Source organism: Dioscorea cayenensis, unplaced genomic scaffold (assembly GCF_009730915.1).
Source record: "Dioscorea cayenensis subsp. rotundata cultivar TDr96_F1 unplaced genomic scaffold, TDr96_F1_v2_PseudoChromosome.rev07_lg8_w22 25.fasta BLBR01002022.1, whole genome shotgun sequence".
NCBI lineage: Eukaryota > Viridiplantae > Streptophyta > Magnoliopsida > Dioscoreales > Dioscoreaceae > Dioscorea > Dioscorea cayenensis.
In genome coordinates, this window is record NW_024088413.1 from 16,729 (window position 1) to 33,580 (window position 16,852).

Sequence of the window (16,852 nt, forward strand, 5' to 3'; positions counted from 1 at the left end):
TTTATTACTACATGATGGTTTCCTATTTTGAGGAAACCAACACTGTGTTTCGGAATATCTCCTATTTTTCAATGAAAACTGTAATACCATGTCTTTCTTTCAAAATGTCTCCTATTTTTTAATCAAAACCCTAATTGTATCATTTATTTTCGAAATGTCTCCTATTTTTTTTATCAAAACACTAATGCTATATTTTTTGGAATGTCTTCTATTTTTTAGTTTTGAATCAAAACCCTAATCCTATGTCTTCCTTTTGGAATGTCTCCTATTTCTCAATCAAAACCCTAATCCTATGTTTTCTTTTTGTAATGTCTCCTATTTTTCATATTATAATCAATACCCTAATCATAGGATGGATTTGGTAGTATGATCAGAGGGTGCTGCATGACAACGGTGCGAACGCTTATAATTTCACCTTTGAGGGAGTGAAGATTGTGTTGCCGCCCAAAATGGCAGAAGAATTGCGGCCTTCCACTAGCACAAACATCAACTCGTTCTCTTATGTACTGTTCAAAAAGGAGTTATAGAATTCAGGAACAATGTTCATCTTGCTCTGAAAGGCAGCCATCGAGAGCTTGGAGTCCTAAAAAATTCTAGAAGTTATTCTTTCTTTTTAAGATGAGTTGGAAGACGTCTTCCCCGATGACCGACAGAATGGACCTCCAGCTCTTTGCAACATCGAACATCATGTAAAGCTATAAACTGGCTCTATTATACTATACTGACCACACTATCGAATGAGTCCCTGGGAACAGGAAGAATTGATATGTTAAGTGGAAGAACTGCTGGCAAACGGGCACATCCGCGAGAGCATGAGCCATTGTGGTGGTAGCAGCCTTGTTGATAATCAAGCCATCAACAAAATTACTATCAGGTACAGGTTCCCTATCCCTAGCTTGGATGATCATCTTGACCAAATTAGTGGTGTTATGGTGTTCGCACACTTAAATATGAAGAACGAGTATATCACGAGATAAGCGTATGACCGGGGATGAGTGGAAGATCATGTTCAAGAAGCGCGAGGGGTTTTACAAATGGATGGTCATGCCATTCAGGGTTTCCAATATCTCCAGACATTTATGAGGGTCATAAATGAACTTTTGTGGGCATTCATTGGTAAGTTCGTGGTATGGTGGTGCACTTCAATAACATACTCATTTATAGCCCGAACCACGAGATACTACTTCTACATGTTCGGGATGTCCTCGGTATTCTTTGATCCCAATAGCTTTAAATGATGAGGAAGAAGTGTGTTTTCTTCGCACCCAAGGTATTGTTTTTCAGCAATGTTATTTTAGGAGAAGGAATATAGATGGATGAAGCGAAGATCATGGCAGTGCAACAGTGGGTGACTCCCACAAACATCACCGAGGTGAGTAGTTTCCATGACCTCACTTCCTTTTATAGGCAGTGTATCTCATGCTTCAGTAGTATTATGGCACCACTCAAAGAGTGCCTGAAGGGCAACAAGTTTGCATCGATAGATGAAGAAAATGCTGCATTCCATCTTATGAAGAAGCGCCTGACCGTCGCTCCTGTCATGGCGAAATGGGGCTGTGTTAAGCTAGTAAGGGTGAACCATTGTATTTTTTCGTGAGAAGTTATTGAGAGCACGTTTGAACTAAATGACATATGATATAGAATTTTATGCTGTGGTGTAGGCTATCAAACACAAGAGGCATTGTCAGATTTACGGAGAGTTCATCTTGTACACAGATCACGCCACTCTGCAGCATATACATCAACAAGGCAAGGTATCCTTTCGTCCTAGCCGATAGGTAAACTTTTTTGGATGAACTTACCTTTATCATGATGCATAAGCTAGGGGTGTCCAACCGCATTAAGGACCCACCCAGTAGGCGAGCAACATACTGGTTCTGTTGTAAGTCTTGGTACCCAGTTTTGACCCCTTTCTTGACTTTTGAGACTGATAAATATTTTCCAAAGGCTCTATTAGATGTACAGATTGCAAAATGGATAGATTTACTACTACACGATGGTTTATTGTTTTGAGAAACCAACAATGTGTTTCTATTTTTCAATCAAAACTGTAATCCTATGTCTTTCTTTCAAAATGTCTCCTATTTTTAATCAAAACCCTAATCGTATCTTTTATTTTCTAAATGTCTCCTATTTTTTAATCAAAACACTAATGCTATATTTTTTCGGAATGTCTTCTATTTTTTATTTTTCAATCAAAACCCTAATCCTATGTCTTCCTTTTGGAATGTCTCCTATTTCTCAATCAAAACCCTAATCCTATGTTTTATTTCCGGAATGTCTCCTATTTTTAATATTAGAATCAATACCCTAATCATAGGGTGGCTTTGGAAGTATGATCAGAGGGTGGTGCATGATGACGACGCAAACTCTAACAATTTCGCCTTTTAGGGAATGAAGATTGTGTTGCTACCCAAAATGCCAGAAGAAATGCTACCTTCCTCTAGCACCAACATCAACTTGTTGTCTTATGTACTGTTCAAAAAGGAGTTATAGAATTCAGGAGCAACGTTCATCTTGCTAAAAAAGGCAGCCATCTACAGCTTGGAGTCCTCAGAAATTCTAGAAGTTATTCTTTCTTTTTAAGATGAATTGGAAGACGTTTTTCCCGATGACTACCAAATGGACCTCAAGCTCTTCGCAATATCGAACATCATGTAAAGCTATAAACTGGCTCTATCATTTTGTACTGACCACACTACCGAATGAGTCCCTGGGAATAGGAAGAATTGATATGTCAAGTGGAATAACTGCTGGCAAATGGGCACATCCGTGAGAGCATTCTTGTTGATAGTCAAGCCATCAACAAAATTACTATAAGGTACAGATTCCCTATCCCTTGTTTGGATGATTATTTTGACCAGATTAGTGATGTTATGTTGTTTGCTCACTTAAATTTGAAGAACAAGCATCACGAGATAAGCGTATGACCGGAGACGAGTGGAATACCGTGTTCAAGAAGCACGAGGGGTTGTAATAATGGATGGTAATGCCATTCAAGCTTTCCAATATCCCCAAATATTTATGAGGTTCAGAAATGAACTTTTGTGGGCGTTCATTGGCAAGTTCGTGGTCTGGTGGTGTACTTCAATAACATACTCATTTATAGCCCGAACCAGGAGATACTCCTTCTACATGTTTGGGATGTCCTCGGTATTCTTCGATCCCAATAGCTTTAAATGATGAGGAAGAAGTGTGTTTTCTTCATACCCAAGGTATTGTTTTTCAGCTATGTTGTTTTAGGAGAAGGAATATAGGTGGATGAAGCGAAGATCATGGTAGTGCAACAGTGGGTGACTCCCACAAACATCACCTAGGTGAGGAGTTTCCATGACCTCACTTCGTTTTATAGGCAGTTCATCTCATACTTTAGTAGTATTATGACACCACTCACCGAGTCCCTGAAAGGCAACAAGTTTGCATGGTTAGATGAAGCCAATGCTGCATTCCATCTAATTAAGGAGCGCTGGACCGCCGCTTCAGTCATGGCGAACTGGGCCTGTGTTAAGCTAGTAAAGGTGAACCATTGTATTTTTTAGTTCGAAGTTATCGAGAGCGCATTTGATCTAAATGACATATGTAATCGAATTTTATGCTGTGGTGTAGGCTATCAAACACTGAAGGCAGTATCTGATTTACCGAGAGTTCATCTTGTACACAGATCACACCACTCTAAAGCATATACATCAATAAGGCAAGGTATCCTTTCATCATGGCCGATAGGTAAACTTTTTTGGATGAACTAATCTTTATCATGATGCATAAGCCAGGGGTGTCCAACCGCATTACAGACCCACTCTGTAGGTGAACAACATACTGGTTCTGTTGTAAGTCTTGGTACCCAGTTTTGACACTTTTCATGACTTTTTGCGACTGATAAATATTTTTCAAAAGCTCTATTAGATGTACAGGTTTCAAAATGGATAGATTTATTACTACATGATGGTTTCTTTTTTTGAGCAAACCAACACTGTGTTTCGGAATATCTCCTATTTCTCAATCAAAACTGTAAGCCTATGTCTTTCTTTCAAAATGTCTCCTATTTTTAATCAAAACCCTAATCATATCTTTTTTTTCGAAATGTCTCCTATTTTTTAATCAGAACACTAATGCTATATTTTTTTTTGGAACGTCTTCTATTTTTTTAGTTTTGAATCAAAACAATAATCCCATGCCTTCCTTTTGTAATGTCTCCTATTTTTATTATTAGAATCAATACCCTAATCATAGGGTGGCTTTGGTAGTATGATCAGAGGGTGGCACATGACGACTGCGTGAACTCTACAATTTCACCTTTGAGGGAGTGAAGATTGTGTTGCTACCCAAAATGCCAGAAGAAATGCCACCTTCCACTAGCACTAACATCAACTTGTTGTCTTATGTACTGTTTAAAAAGGAGTTATAGAATTCAATAATAGTGTTCATCTTGTTCAGAAAGGCAGCCATCAAGAACATGGAGTCCTCAAAAATTCTAGAAGTTATTCTTTCATTTTGAGATGAGTTGGAAGACGTCTTCCGCAATGACCTACCAAATGGACCTTCACTTCTTCGCGACATCGAACATCATATAAATCTATAAACTGGCTCGATCATACTATACTAACAACACTACCGAATGAGTCCCTGGGAACAAGAAGAATTGATATGTCAAGTGGAAGAACTGCTTGCAAACGGTCACATCCGTGAGAGCATGCGGCATTGTGGTGGTAGCAGCCTTGTTGATAGTCAAGACATCAACAAAATTACTATCAGGTACAGGTTCCCTATCCCTAGTTTGGATAATCATCTTGACCAGATTAGTGGTGTTATGGTGTTCGCACACTTAAATATGAAGAACGAGTATCACAACATAAGCGTACGACCGGGGACGAGTGGAAGACCATGTTCAAGAAGCGCGAGGGGTTGTATGAATGGATGGTTATGCCATTCAGGCTTTCCAATATCTCCAGACATTTATGAGAGTCATAAATGAACTTTTATTTATGTTCATTGGCAAGTTTGTGGTCTGGTGTTGTACTTAAATAACATACTCATTTATAGCCCGAACCACGAGATACTCCTTGTACATGTTCAGGATGTCCCGCTATTCTTCGATCCCAATAGTTTTACATGATAAGGAAGAAGTGTGTTTTCTTCACACCCAAGGTATTATTTTTCAGCAATGTTGTTTTAGGAGAAGGGATATAGGTGGATGGCCCGAAGATCATGGCAGTGCAACAGTGGGTGACTCCCACAAACATCACCGAGGTGAGGAGTTTCCATGACCTCACTTCCTTTTATAGGCAGTTCATCTCATACTTACGTAGTATTATTGCACCACTCACCAAGTGGCTGAAGGGCAACAAGTTTGCATGGATAGATGAAGCCAATGCTGCATTCCATCTAATGAAGGAGCGCTTGACCACCATTCCTATCATGGTGAAATGGGGTTGTGTTAAGCTAGTAAGGGTGAACCATTGTAATTTTTAGTGAGAAGTTATCGAGAGCATGTTTGAATTAAATGACATATGACGTCGAATTTTATGTTGTGGTGTAGGCTATCAAACACTGGAGGAATTATCAGATTTACCGAGAGTTCATCTTGTACACAGATCACGCCACTCTGTAACATATACATCAACAAGGCAAGGTATCCTTTCGTCATGGCCGATAGGTAAACTTTTTTGGATGAACTTACCTTTATCATGATGCATAAGTTAGGGGTGTCCAACCGCATTACGATAAATATTTTTCAAAGGCTCTATTAGATGTACAGGTTGCAAAATGGATAGATTTAGTACTACACGATGGTTTCTTGATTTGAGAAACCAACAATGTGTTTCGGAATATCTCCTATTTTTCAATCAAAACTGTAATACTATGTCTTTCTTTCAAAATGTCTCCTAATTTTAATCAAAACCCTAATCGTATCTTTTATTTTCGAAATGTCTCCTATTTTTTAATCAAAACACTAATGCTATATTTTTTCGGAACATCTTCTATTTTTCATTTTTCAATCAAAACCCTAATCCTATGTCTTCCTTTTGGAATGTCTCTTATTTCTCAATCAAAACCCTAATCCTATGTTTTATTTCCGGAATGTCTCCTATTTTTCATATTAGAATCAATACCCTAATCATAGGGTAGTTTGGTAGTATGATCAGAGGGTGTTGCATGATGACGACGCGAACTCTGACAATTTTGCCTTTTAGGGAATGAAGATTGTGTTGCTACCCAAAATGCAAGAAGAAATGCCACCTTCAACTAGCACCAACATCAACTCTGATCCTATATTTTCTTATCAGAATGTCTCCTATTTTTTCAGTTTAAATCAAAACCTTAATCCTATGCCTTCCTTTCAAATGTTTCATTTTTTAAATGAAAACTCAAATCTTATGTTATCTTTTTGGAATGTTTGTTATTTTTTTTTTATTTTTGATCAAAACCCTAATTCTATCTTTTTAATTTTCAGGATGTCTCCTATTTTTTTATGAAAACCCTATTCCTATGTTTTCTTTTCAGAATGTCTGCTATTTTTGAATCGAAACCAAAATCCTTTGTTTCATTTTCGGAACATCTGCTATTTTCCGCAATGTCTCCTAATTTTAAATCAAAACCTTAATCCTAAGTTTTCATCCCTAAATGTCTCATATTTTTCAATCAAAACCCTAGTTCTATGTTTTATTGCGGAATGTCTAATATTTTTAGATTTTCAATCAAAAACCTAATTCTATGTTTTCTTTTCGGAATGTCTTCTTTTTTTAAATACAAATCTTAATGCTATGTTTTCTTATCGGAATATCTTCTAAATTTTTTGTTTTGAATCAAAACGCTAATCATATGTTTTCTTGGAATATCTCATACTTTTCGATATTTAATCAATACCATTATCCAAAATGTCTCCAATTTTTAAATGAAATCCGTAATCCATTGTTTTCTTTTGGGAATATCTCTTATTCTTCCGTTTTGAATCAAAATCCTTATTGTATGTCTTATTTTCAAAACGTCTCCTATTTTTGGGATTTTGATCAAAACCCTAATCCTATGTTTTCTTTTCGAAAAGTCTACTATTTCCCAATCAAAACGCTAGTCCTATGCTTTATTTTCTGAATGCCTTGTATTTTTTAGTCAAAACCCTAATCTTATATTTTCTTTTTGTAATGTCTTGTATTTTCTAATCAAAACCCAAATCCTATATTTTATTTTAAAAAATGTTTCCTATTTATGCGTTTTGAATCAAAATTCTAATCCTATGGTTTCTTTTTAGAATATCTCCCATTTTTGAATCAAAATATTAATCCTATTTTTTCTTTTCCGAATGTCTCCTTATCATCTATTTTGAATCAAAAAGCATAATATAATATTTTCATTTTGGAATGTCTCCAATTTTTTAGCCAACACCCTAATATTATGTTTTTTGGAATGCCTTCTATTTGTTAATCAAAAACCTAATGCCATGTTTTAATTTCGAAATGTCTTCTATTTTTAAATCTAAACCCTAATTTTTTTTCCTTTCTGAAATGCCTAATATTTTTCTGTTTTTAATCCAAACCATGAAGGATGAGCTCTCCGTACGTGCACGGGTCGCACACAAGTAATACAGTGGTACCCTATGAGGGGTAGGGTTGTCGAACCATATGGACTGGACTCAAAGTACTAATTGATCTTCTAATGTCTAACCGATTAATGATGGTTGGTAAAAGGGCTACAACTAGATTTTAAAGGGGAAAAGATGACAGGTAAGGGCTGGGATGGAACTAGGTGAGACACCTAGAAATAGAGCTGTGCCCCAGATTAATCCCATGGTGAAACATGCAATATACTTGCTCCTAATACCTTCTAGGTACATCCTAAGGTTCTTGTGTGTGCTCAAGAGCAATTTTGCATCTATGGTTCTCAAATACCCCAAGTTTTGCTAAGGTAACTGTGGGTTTCATACACATCGAGTTTTGTAATCACACAGGGTAACTACAACTATTGCAATCCATACACCAAGTTTTACACAACCAACTGTGCAACTCAAACACATCAAGTTGTGCAAAAACATGATTAAACACAAAAGACCAATAGAACTCCGTAGACTATTAAAAGTAAGTAAATCATCAAAGCACATAAACATCCAAGTTCATAAATCCGAGGGACCAGAGATTGGTTAGCCACTCATAGTTTTACAAATCCACAAAAGACTAAAGAAAACAAAAGGTAATGAAGCCATGAAAGACTCCCCTCTTTGCTTTTCAAGCAATCCAACGATGCTTCAATGTAGTATTACCGGCTTAGATCTGCTCCACTTGCGGTCTTCCATAGTAGCTCCACTCCCGCCCTACAAAAGTGACGGGGAAAAGCTTGGTAGCTGCCCACAAGAAGAAGGAAGTAAGGATGTAGAGAAGATGCCCTAGATTTGACTTAAATAGTAGTTTTTGGGCACGACACGCCCTGCGCATGGTCGTACCACTCCCCCTAATTATCACAGGAATGTCCAAACAATTGAATCATATAATTCCAGCACAGACATTGTCAAGGTCCACTTGCGTATATCCCGCAAGTGCACGGGTTTGTCGAAGTAATAATCCCGGGTGAACGGGTATCGAATCCACAGGGAGTAGGGAATAAAAATACTTAATTCGATTCTTAGCTATGTAAAAGATCAATGATAATGAGTATGACAATGATTCAATTCTCAACAATAAAAGCAACAAGTAAGAGAGCAAAAGTAAAGAAGGGGGTAAGGCAATCGATAAAGATGGGGTACCCGGATAATGCTCCGCCTAAGATAAGTGTTTCAAGTGCATGAAACCTCTATTAAGCTTCCTAATCAATGCAATGGTGAGTCATGGAAATCCTTAATTACATAGTCCCAAATCTAAGGTCAACTATGCCTAACTCTATACATGTCCCGGAGGAGAAATCGAACAATCTCAACATCTCGCACTCGCATAGAGTTGCAATGAGCTCTAGGGATTCTAAGTGATAAATCTCTTCCTAATTATAGACCTAACCCTTTGGTCCAGGTGAAAGGTTCCTAACCACAATTGAGCACTAGATACTAAGATCACCTCAACGCTTCACTCTGTTGCACGCGCAACTAAGCCCCAGCGGAAATTCATCGCTTAGACCATTCACTCTACTATGACCGCAAAGAACTCAAGGAACGGAGGTAGAATCTATCACATCGGAGGGGAAAGGGGACGCTCCTGTACCACTCGACTCACCCTCTCAACCCTCTCCAACCTAGCTTTGTCTAACGCTCGTGGTGTGTCACTCACTCACAAGGTTACCAACAAGAACTCTCAACCCTAGTGTCACTCTAGGGGAAATGTTCATATAATCAAGCATTCAAGGTTGGAACTCACAATAAACATCAATTTATTGGAAGCATAATAAAGAGGTTCACAGAAACAAATACATCCTAGGGTTCATAATACCCGAGTTACAACTAGGGGTTTAACTCTCCATGGAGCTAAGTACAATCAAAGAAATAGAATGTAAAAGCACTAAATCCATAAAGAAACCCCCTCGATAGTCGTGTCAAAGGTCTTGTGGAAAGTCCTCTACTCGTCGTCCAAGGATTCCCTCATCCGGTATAGGATATGTCTCGACGGAAGCTCCCCTACCAACCTTCTTCCTAAGGAATAACGATGTCGGAGCTGTAGAACCTCTCCAAAACCTTGGGCAATACACCTCAAAACCCTAGCCAAAGCCCTCCCTCAAGTTGGGGAAAAGATGGAGAAAAGAATACTAAAATAGGAGCTGATTCGACTTTATATAGGGCTGGAATCGGGTGACCACACGGGCGTGGATGCTTCACGCGCCCGTGGGGAATTTCCACACGGGCGTGGATAATTTCCACACGCCCGTGTGGATCCTCTGAACTCTTGTTTTCTCGGCCGGCTATGAACAGTGCTGCTACAGTACTGCCTACCGTGTTGCTACAGAGCTCTGCTACGGTATTCGACCTGAATTGCTTCCCAAATCCATACTTTCATTGGAGTAACTTAAACGGGCACACGTTCACGTCGTGTATCACTTGCATCTTCAATGATAGGCACGTTGGTGAAGCTCTTGTTCTATGTGCATAAGTCGGAATGCTCGAGTGTGACTGCCATTGTGCCCCTCGAAATTGATGTGCCAACTCGAACATGAGGAGGTTGGCACACACTCTAGCATCTCACATCGACCTATGTATTCGCGTTTGAACCTTAGCAAGATTTCTTCCAAAATCGGTGCATTGTAATCCACATTGGCTTCTTTCCTTCATATTTGTCCTCACAACCCTACCTGCATGAAAGTAACATAAAAACACACATATTAGTGTAAAAACCTGAGAAAAGTAATGCTCAACATAAGGAATGAACGCTTCGCATTCATATTGCACAAGCACTTATCAAACTCCCCCACACTTAAGCTTTTGCTTGTCCTCAAGCAAAAATTAAAACTTTATGTGCATCAATGAAGAAAATATTGGAAGTGCTTGGCCTTAGGTTCACCATAGTATACAAAGAGAGCATTCTACAAGTGAGGGAAATTTCAACACTAAATATGACAAATCGAAACTCTAGTTAAAAACTTGAATAGAAAAGGACAACAAACCCGAAATCGTGAAAGTGTGTGGACTCACTCAATTCAACCCAAGGTATACTCCTCAAAGCTCTAAGTATAAGGGACTTATTTATCTACACGAGTGACAACAATTTCAAAGATGGTAGTAGCTTCACACATCCTCTAAGGTAGCCCTTTCCCAAGCGGCCGCTAAGGTGGCTTTCACACTTTTGAGGTGGTAGGTCTTTCTACCGGAGTGGTAGCTTTCACTCATCCTATGAGATAGCTCTTTCTCTCATTAGGGCATAGCTAGTATCCGACTTATGAGAGTAGCTTCATACTTCATAGGTGGTAGCTCTTTCCACCCAACAAGCACAAATAAACAATAAAAACTATTTTTGTTCTTTCTTTTAAACACAAGAAACAACTATAAATAGGTAACATCAAACTTGAGTTTCCAAAAGAGTTTAAAGAGTGAGTAGTGCAATAAGTATTAATCGGGCAAAAATTCCTAGAAATTCAAGCAAAAACTAGAGCATGAAAAATATTTAATGTTAAAAATTCTCCTAAACTCAAGAATACAATCCTTGCAAATAAGGTGAACCGCCATTGGCTATGTTAGCATATAACAATCAAGAATAATAGAAAAGATGTGTGCACTATAAAACTCCCCCCCACACTTAAGTTGTACATTGTCCTCAATGTACACATGCATGCTCACTCAAAATGTATATCATTCAAAAGCAAATGTGGGAGAAACAATCAAAACAATACTCCCCTGACTCCTAATGTTGCGTTTGATGAAGCTAATTCCATGGAAGTAATGTTCCGACGGGTTGAGAGGCTCACACGGCCAAGTGCCTCAGCACCTTGGCTGTGCCCATGACTAAGTCTCAATTCCCAAGAAGACAAGACCATCTGCACGCATACACGAGGGGGTTTAGTGAAGCTCAATAATAAAACAAAAACAAAATAACTCGAGTGCATATAAAAATAAAGCAGTGAATACAACTCGATGGTGCAAAATGAAAATAAACTAAGAAGGAAAATCCTTTCTGAGTGAACAAGTCTAAAATAAAATGTAAAGAAAGTAAAAGAAAGGAAGAGTCAAATGTCGGTGTCACGCTCGGGAGCCGGTGCTGCTGCTGCTGGTGAAGCACATGGTGGGTCTACCAGTGACGAGGTCGGGGATGAGGATGTCAGAGATGTTGCTGCTGGGGTCTGAGGAGTCCTCGGCCGTAAGACAAATGATGAGGCGACGTCGCTCTCTAAGATCTGCTGTAATACGTCGAAACGTGCCATGAACTCTGTGTACTAAGTGGCCTGCGTATCCCTAATCTCTGTAATCCCGGCTCGAGCCTCAGCTACCTTTGTCTGTATCAACCCCAAAGCGCTCTCGAACCTCTCAAAGCGATCATAAGCTCGAGATCGTAAAAATATACACACGGGGGGTAGCTCCTCTGCTACTGGAGGTACCACGGTCTCCATCGGGGCTGGCTGAGACTCAGGAGCGGGTTGAGATGCCCCGGCTCCATCATCCTCATCCTCAACTATCTCTAGAGCTGGTCTCACTAACGCAAAAACCCCGGTCAGAACCCTGCGGATCATACCCATCAGACTCATCGTCTCTAGACTCAGGGGAGCAGGTATACTCGTCTTCTCTGCCCCGTGAATTGAATCCAAGAGACCCATACCCAACAATAATCTCGTAATGTAGGGGCCCGAGAAGATCGTTCCCAGTCTAGCATAATGCCCCTGATGCCTGATGTACTCTGCCATGATGTGCCCTAAGTGAATCAGTACGCACTGCATCATCGAGTACAAGTACAGTAGTTCCTAACGGCTTAGAACATCAGTGCTGTCCCCACGGCCATTCACCAACCTACTCATGATGGCATGTAAATATCTGTATGCAGGTCGGGAAAGGAACGTGGCCTTGGACACCCTTGGCTCGTACTGACCCTGACCACACAACGCTCTGTAAGCTCTCTGCGGGGTTAAGGTTCCATGATAATCGGCCGATAATCGTACTGCATCCCTCCGTATCTCGTGAATGCCTCCTCATACAAGCCAAGTAGTACTGAAAACTGAGTGATGCTCAAGGTATGGTGGTGTCCAAATACTCTGAACTGAATGGTATCCAAACTATCGAAGCTCGCGTATGATCTATCAAACTCGAATGATGATAGTACCTCCAATGCAAACTCTCGGATGGCTGGCTCTCTGATCATCAATAACTGTCGCCAACCACCTACTGAAACGAGATCCTCTACCTCATCAGCGATCTCATCTCCCTGCTGTAGATCTCACAGTATAGTTGTGTCCAGGAATCAAGTCTGCCCGAATCGAAGTTTCGACAGGCGCTCATAGCGAACCTGATGCTCTGGAATCGCCTACCTCATGCCCTCACTCTCAGTAGATGACTCACGTGGCCTCTTATCCGCTTGCTTCTTCGATCGAGGTGTCATAATTTGCAAAATTTGAAACGAACTCGATCAAACAAGTTGAGAGAATAGTACTGCAGAAATCCACACGGTCGTGTAGAATTTCCGCACACCCATGTGAAACCACGGGGTGTGAAAACCGCACGGCCGCGCAACAAACATCTAAAAAATACAACGTAAAAATGCTTCTAGCTTTGTTCTAAACATGACTCATCGTTCTAATTGAAGAAACGAAGCATTATTAACCAAATTAATTGATGGACACCATGAATTGGCAAAGAAAATGAAAAATAGGGCTTACCGACGAGATGGGATAAGAAAATGGAGAAACGGCCGGAAAAACTCACGAAAAATCCACAAAATTGGTGCTAGGAGGTAGGGGAATGAAGGGAGAGTGTTTTTAGCCGAATAGATGTTGTGAAGAGATTGAGAAATGATTCTTCTTTAAAAAGAATTCACGACCATTGGCGTTCTGTGCATCCACACGGGCGTGTGGTAATTATCTACGCCCGTGCACTTCATTACAAAAGAGCCACAGGGGCGCATGCACGCCCCTGTGCGCTCTCGGGAAAACACTCCTTCGACTCTGACTGCTCTAGCACGGGCGTGTGGAAAATACCCACGCCCGTGCACCTGACCCACAGGGGAAGACGCACACCCCTGTGGCTTCTCTGGACATCCGAGAAAAACACCAAGTGTTATACAAGCCCGTGCAGAAATTCCACACGGGCGTGAACATTCACATGCCCAATTCATATGGGCTACTACACGCCCATGTGAATTCTCGGGATGGAGAGAACTCCTCTGCAAAGTTTCACACGAGCGTGTGGAAATTACCCATGCCCGTGCATGGTTCACAAGGTTGCCCACAGGGGCGAGTCCAGGCCCCTGTGTGCTTTCGGGAAAATCTGCCCAACTCTGCCGGAATCCACACGCCCTTACAGAAATTACCCACGGGTGTGTGACAGTCGCATGGTCACTTACAGGGACAGCCGCACGCCCCTGTGCCATCTCTGGATGAGCTCGCATTGCAACTCCACGGGCGTGTGGAAATTCCACACGCCCGTGTGTTTTCTCTGGATGCCTTAGAAAATTCTGCCGGCTCTGCAGAAATTCTCTGAACATGTTTACACACTCAGAGCCTGCCCTGTTATGCAAATTTTACCAATGAAAAACACGAAATAGAACCCAAACGACCAAACTTCCGCCAATTCCTCAAAAAATACACGATGATTTTAAAAACCCACAATAACATCGCAGCACAAGCATCTAAAATTTAGGACACCAACACTTAACAATTTATTCATGCAAAAGAACTAACTAAGGAATAAGAAAACAATAAACACTTGGGTTGCCTCCCAAGAAGCGCTTGTTTAACGTCACTAAGCTTGACATACCTTGTCTTACCTCACGGGGGTTCATGAGTGAAAATCGACATCTTACCCATGGCTTGGAAGCATGATGTGTAAAGTTTCTTTAGGGTAGAGTGTGTATTATCGGGCTTCGGATCACCTAGCAATGATTCATCCAACCTTTTTTGCTCATGTACATCTCCAACAGCCTTGGAGCGTTTCCGGTGGCATTTTCTAGCCCTCTTCATTCTCCGGAGCACCTTCTTTAAGATCCCCGTGGTAGATGGTATTTCATCCATTGACCCAAGCATCATTACATCTTCATGTCCCTCCTCTTGGTCAAACAAACCTTTATACGGATCCAGATTGAACATTTCCTGCACGTATTCATCTACAAGCTCATCAGTAGTGTCTAGAAAGTATAAAGTGTCATCAAAATCAAGAGAATGTTGTATGGCTTCAGAAAGGCGGTATGTGAGCTTATCATCTCCAACTCTCAGTGTGAGTTCTCCACCGTCCATGTCAATCAATGCTTTGGAAGTCCGCAAAAATGGTCTCCAAAGTATCAAGGGTAAATCTGCATCCTCATCGACGTCTAGCACTACAAAGTCAACCAGAAAAATGTACTTGTCCACCTTAACAAGCACGTCTTCGATGATGCCTCTCGGATGTCGCACCGTTCGGTCCAGCAACTGTAAAATCATCCGAGTAGGCCTAGGCTCTCCCAAGCCTAGCTTCTTGAAGAAGGTGTATGGCATGACGTTGATACTTGCCCCTGAATCAGCCAATGCCATTTCCTCACCTAAGTTGCTAATGTTACACGGAATGATGAAGCTTCCCGGGTCTTTCTTCTTGTTCGGCATGTTCTTCTGCAACATTGTTGAGCATGAAGCATCTAAAACCACTGAAGCACTCTCCTCCAACTTCCTCTTGTTGGTGAACAAGTCTTTTAAGAACTTCGCATACTTAGGCATTTGGGCCAAAACCTCAACAAAAGGAATATTGATATGGAGTTGCTTGAACAAACTCAAGAACTTCTTGAACTGTTCATCCCCTTGGTCATTTTTCAATCTAGAGGGATAAGGGATTCTTGGCTTGAAAGCTTGGGGTACCACCTCTTTCTCTTTGCTTGTCCCCTCTTCAACCTCTATAACCTCGGGTGCATGTTCTTTTGGCTTCTCACTCAGAAGCCTACTTTCAACCTCACGACTACTTCTCAAAGTGATCGCCTTCACATGTTCTCTAGGGTTGGTTTCTGTGTTGCTTGGTAAACTTCCATATGGTCTTTCGGAGAGAGACTTCGCAATTTACCCCCACTTGATTTTCAAGGTTATGCAAAGAGGCGGTGTGGTTGCGAAGTGTAGACTCAATTGATTCAAACCTTGTATTTGCAGATTGTATGAATCTAGTCAAGTGCTTCTCTAGGTCACTCGTTCGGGTTTCCAAACCTGAGACCCTGTTTTCCACTTGAGGGGCTTGTTGTTGTTGGAAACCTGATGGTCCCATGGCCTTTTGTGGAGCTTGATTACTCCATGAAAAGTTGGGATGATTCTTCCAACCTGAATTGTAGGTATTGCTATATGGATTTCCTTTAGGTCTCATACCATTATCTACAAAATCAACATTTTCCACTGAAGAAACATCTCCAATAGAGATCGGGCAATCGGAAGGAGCATGTCCTCCACCACAACCGGAGCAATTAGTCACGGCCGCCACACTATTTGAAGTTAAGTGATCTAACTTCTTACTCAGATTCTCTACTTGGGCCGCCAATGAAGTTACCGCATCAATTTCATGGAGACCGGCCAGCTTTTTCTTCTCCCTAGCATTCCATTGGTAGCTATTTAACCCCATTTCTTCAATCAACTGTCAGGCCTCATCGGGGGTCTTGCTAACTAAGGTACCCTTGATGCCGCATCCAAGATTTGCCTTGTACTCGGGTTCAAACCATTATAAAAGGTTTGAACAGTCATCCACTCCGGGAATCCGTGTTGCGGGCATTTCCTCAGGAGCTCCTTGAACATTTCCCACGTCTCGAATAGAGACTCCAATTCCAACTGAACAAAGGATGAGATCTCATTCCTAAGCTTTGCTGATTTACCGGGAGGGAAGTAACGGGTTAGAAAAGCTTCTACCATCTCCTCCCAAGTAGTAATCGATGCTCTAGGTAATGAGTGTAGCCACTGCTTCACTCTCCCTTTTAGGGAAAATGGGAAGGCTCCCAATTTTATAGCATCATCCGTAACCCCATTTACCTTCAGCATGTCGCACACCTCGAGAAAGCTCTCTATATGACTATTTGTATCCTCATCGGCCAAACCGTTGAATTGTGTGGACTGCTGCAACATATGGATGAATGCCGGCTTCAGCTCGAAATTCTGAGCTGTAATCGGGGGACGCACAAAACTCGACTATGCCCCCAATACTTAAGGTCTGGCATAATCGGATAGTGTTCGCTGTTGCTCATTCTGTCCTACCATGTTTTCAGATTCTTCTAACTCCAAGTCAGCTAAATTAGACTATTCTTGTACAGGTTCT

The 16,852-nt window shown here is 40.9% G+C and overlaps 1 non-coding gene across 1 annotated transcript; it reads left to right on the top strand.

Moving 5' to 3' along the window:
- Window positions 1-16,297: 16,297 nt before the first annotated feature.
- Window positions 16,298-16,404, top strand: LOC120257334. Its single transcript, XR_005535648.1, has one exon. It is a non-coding gene; the product is annotated as a small nucleolar RNA R71 (small nucleolar RNA).
- Window positions 16,405-16,852: the final 448 nt, after the last annotated feature.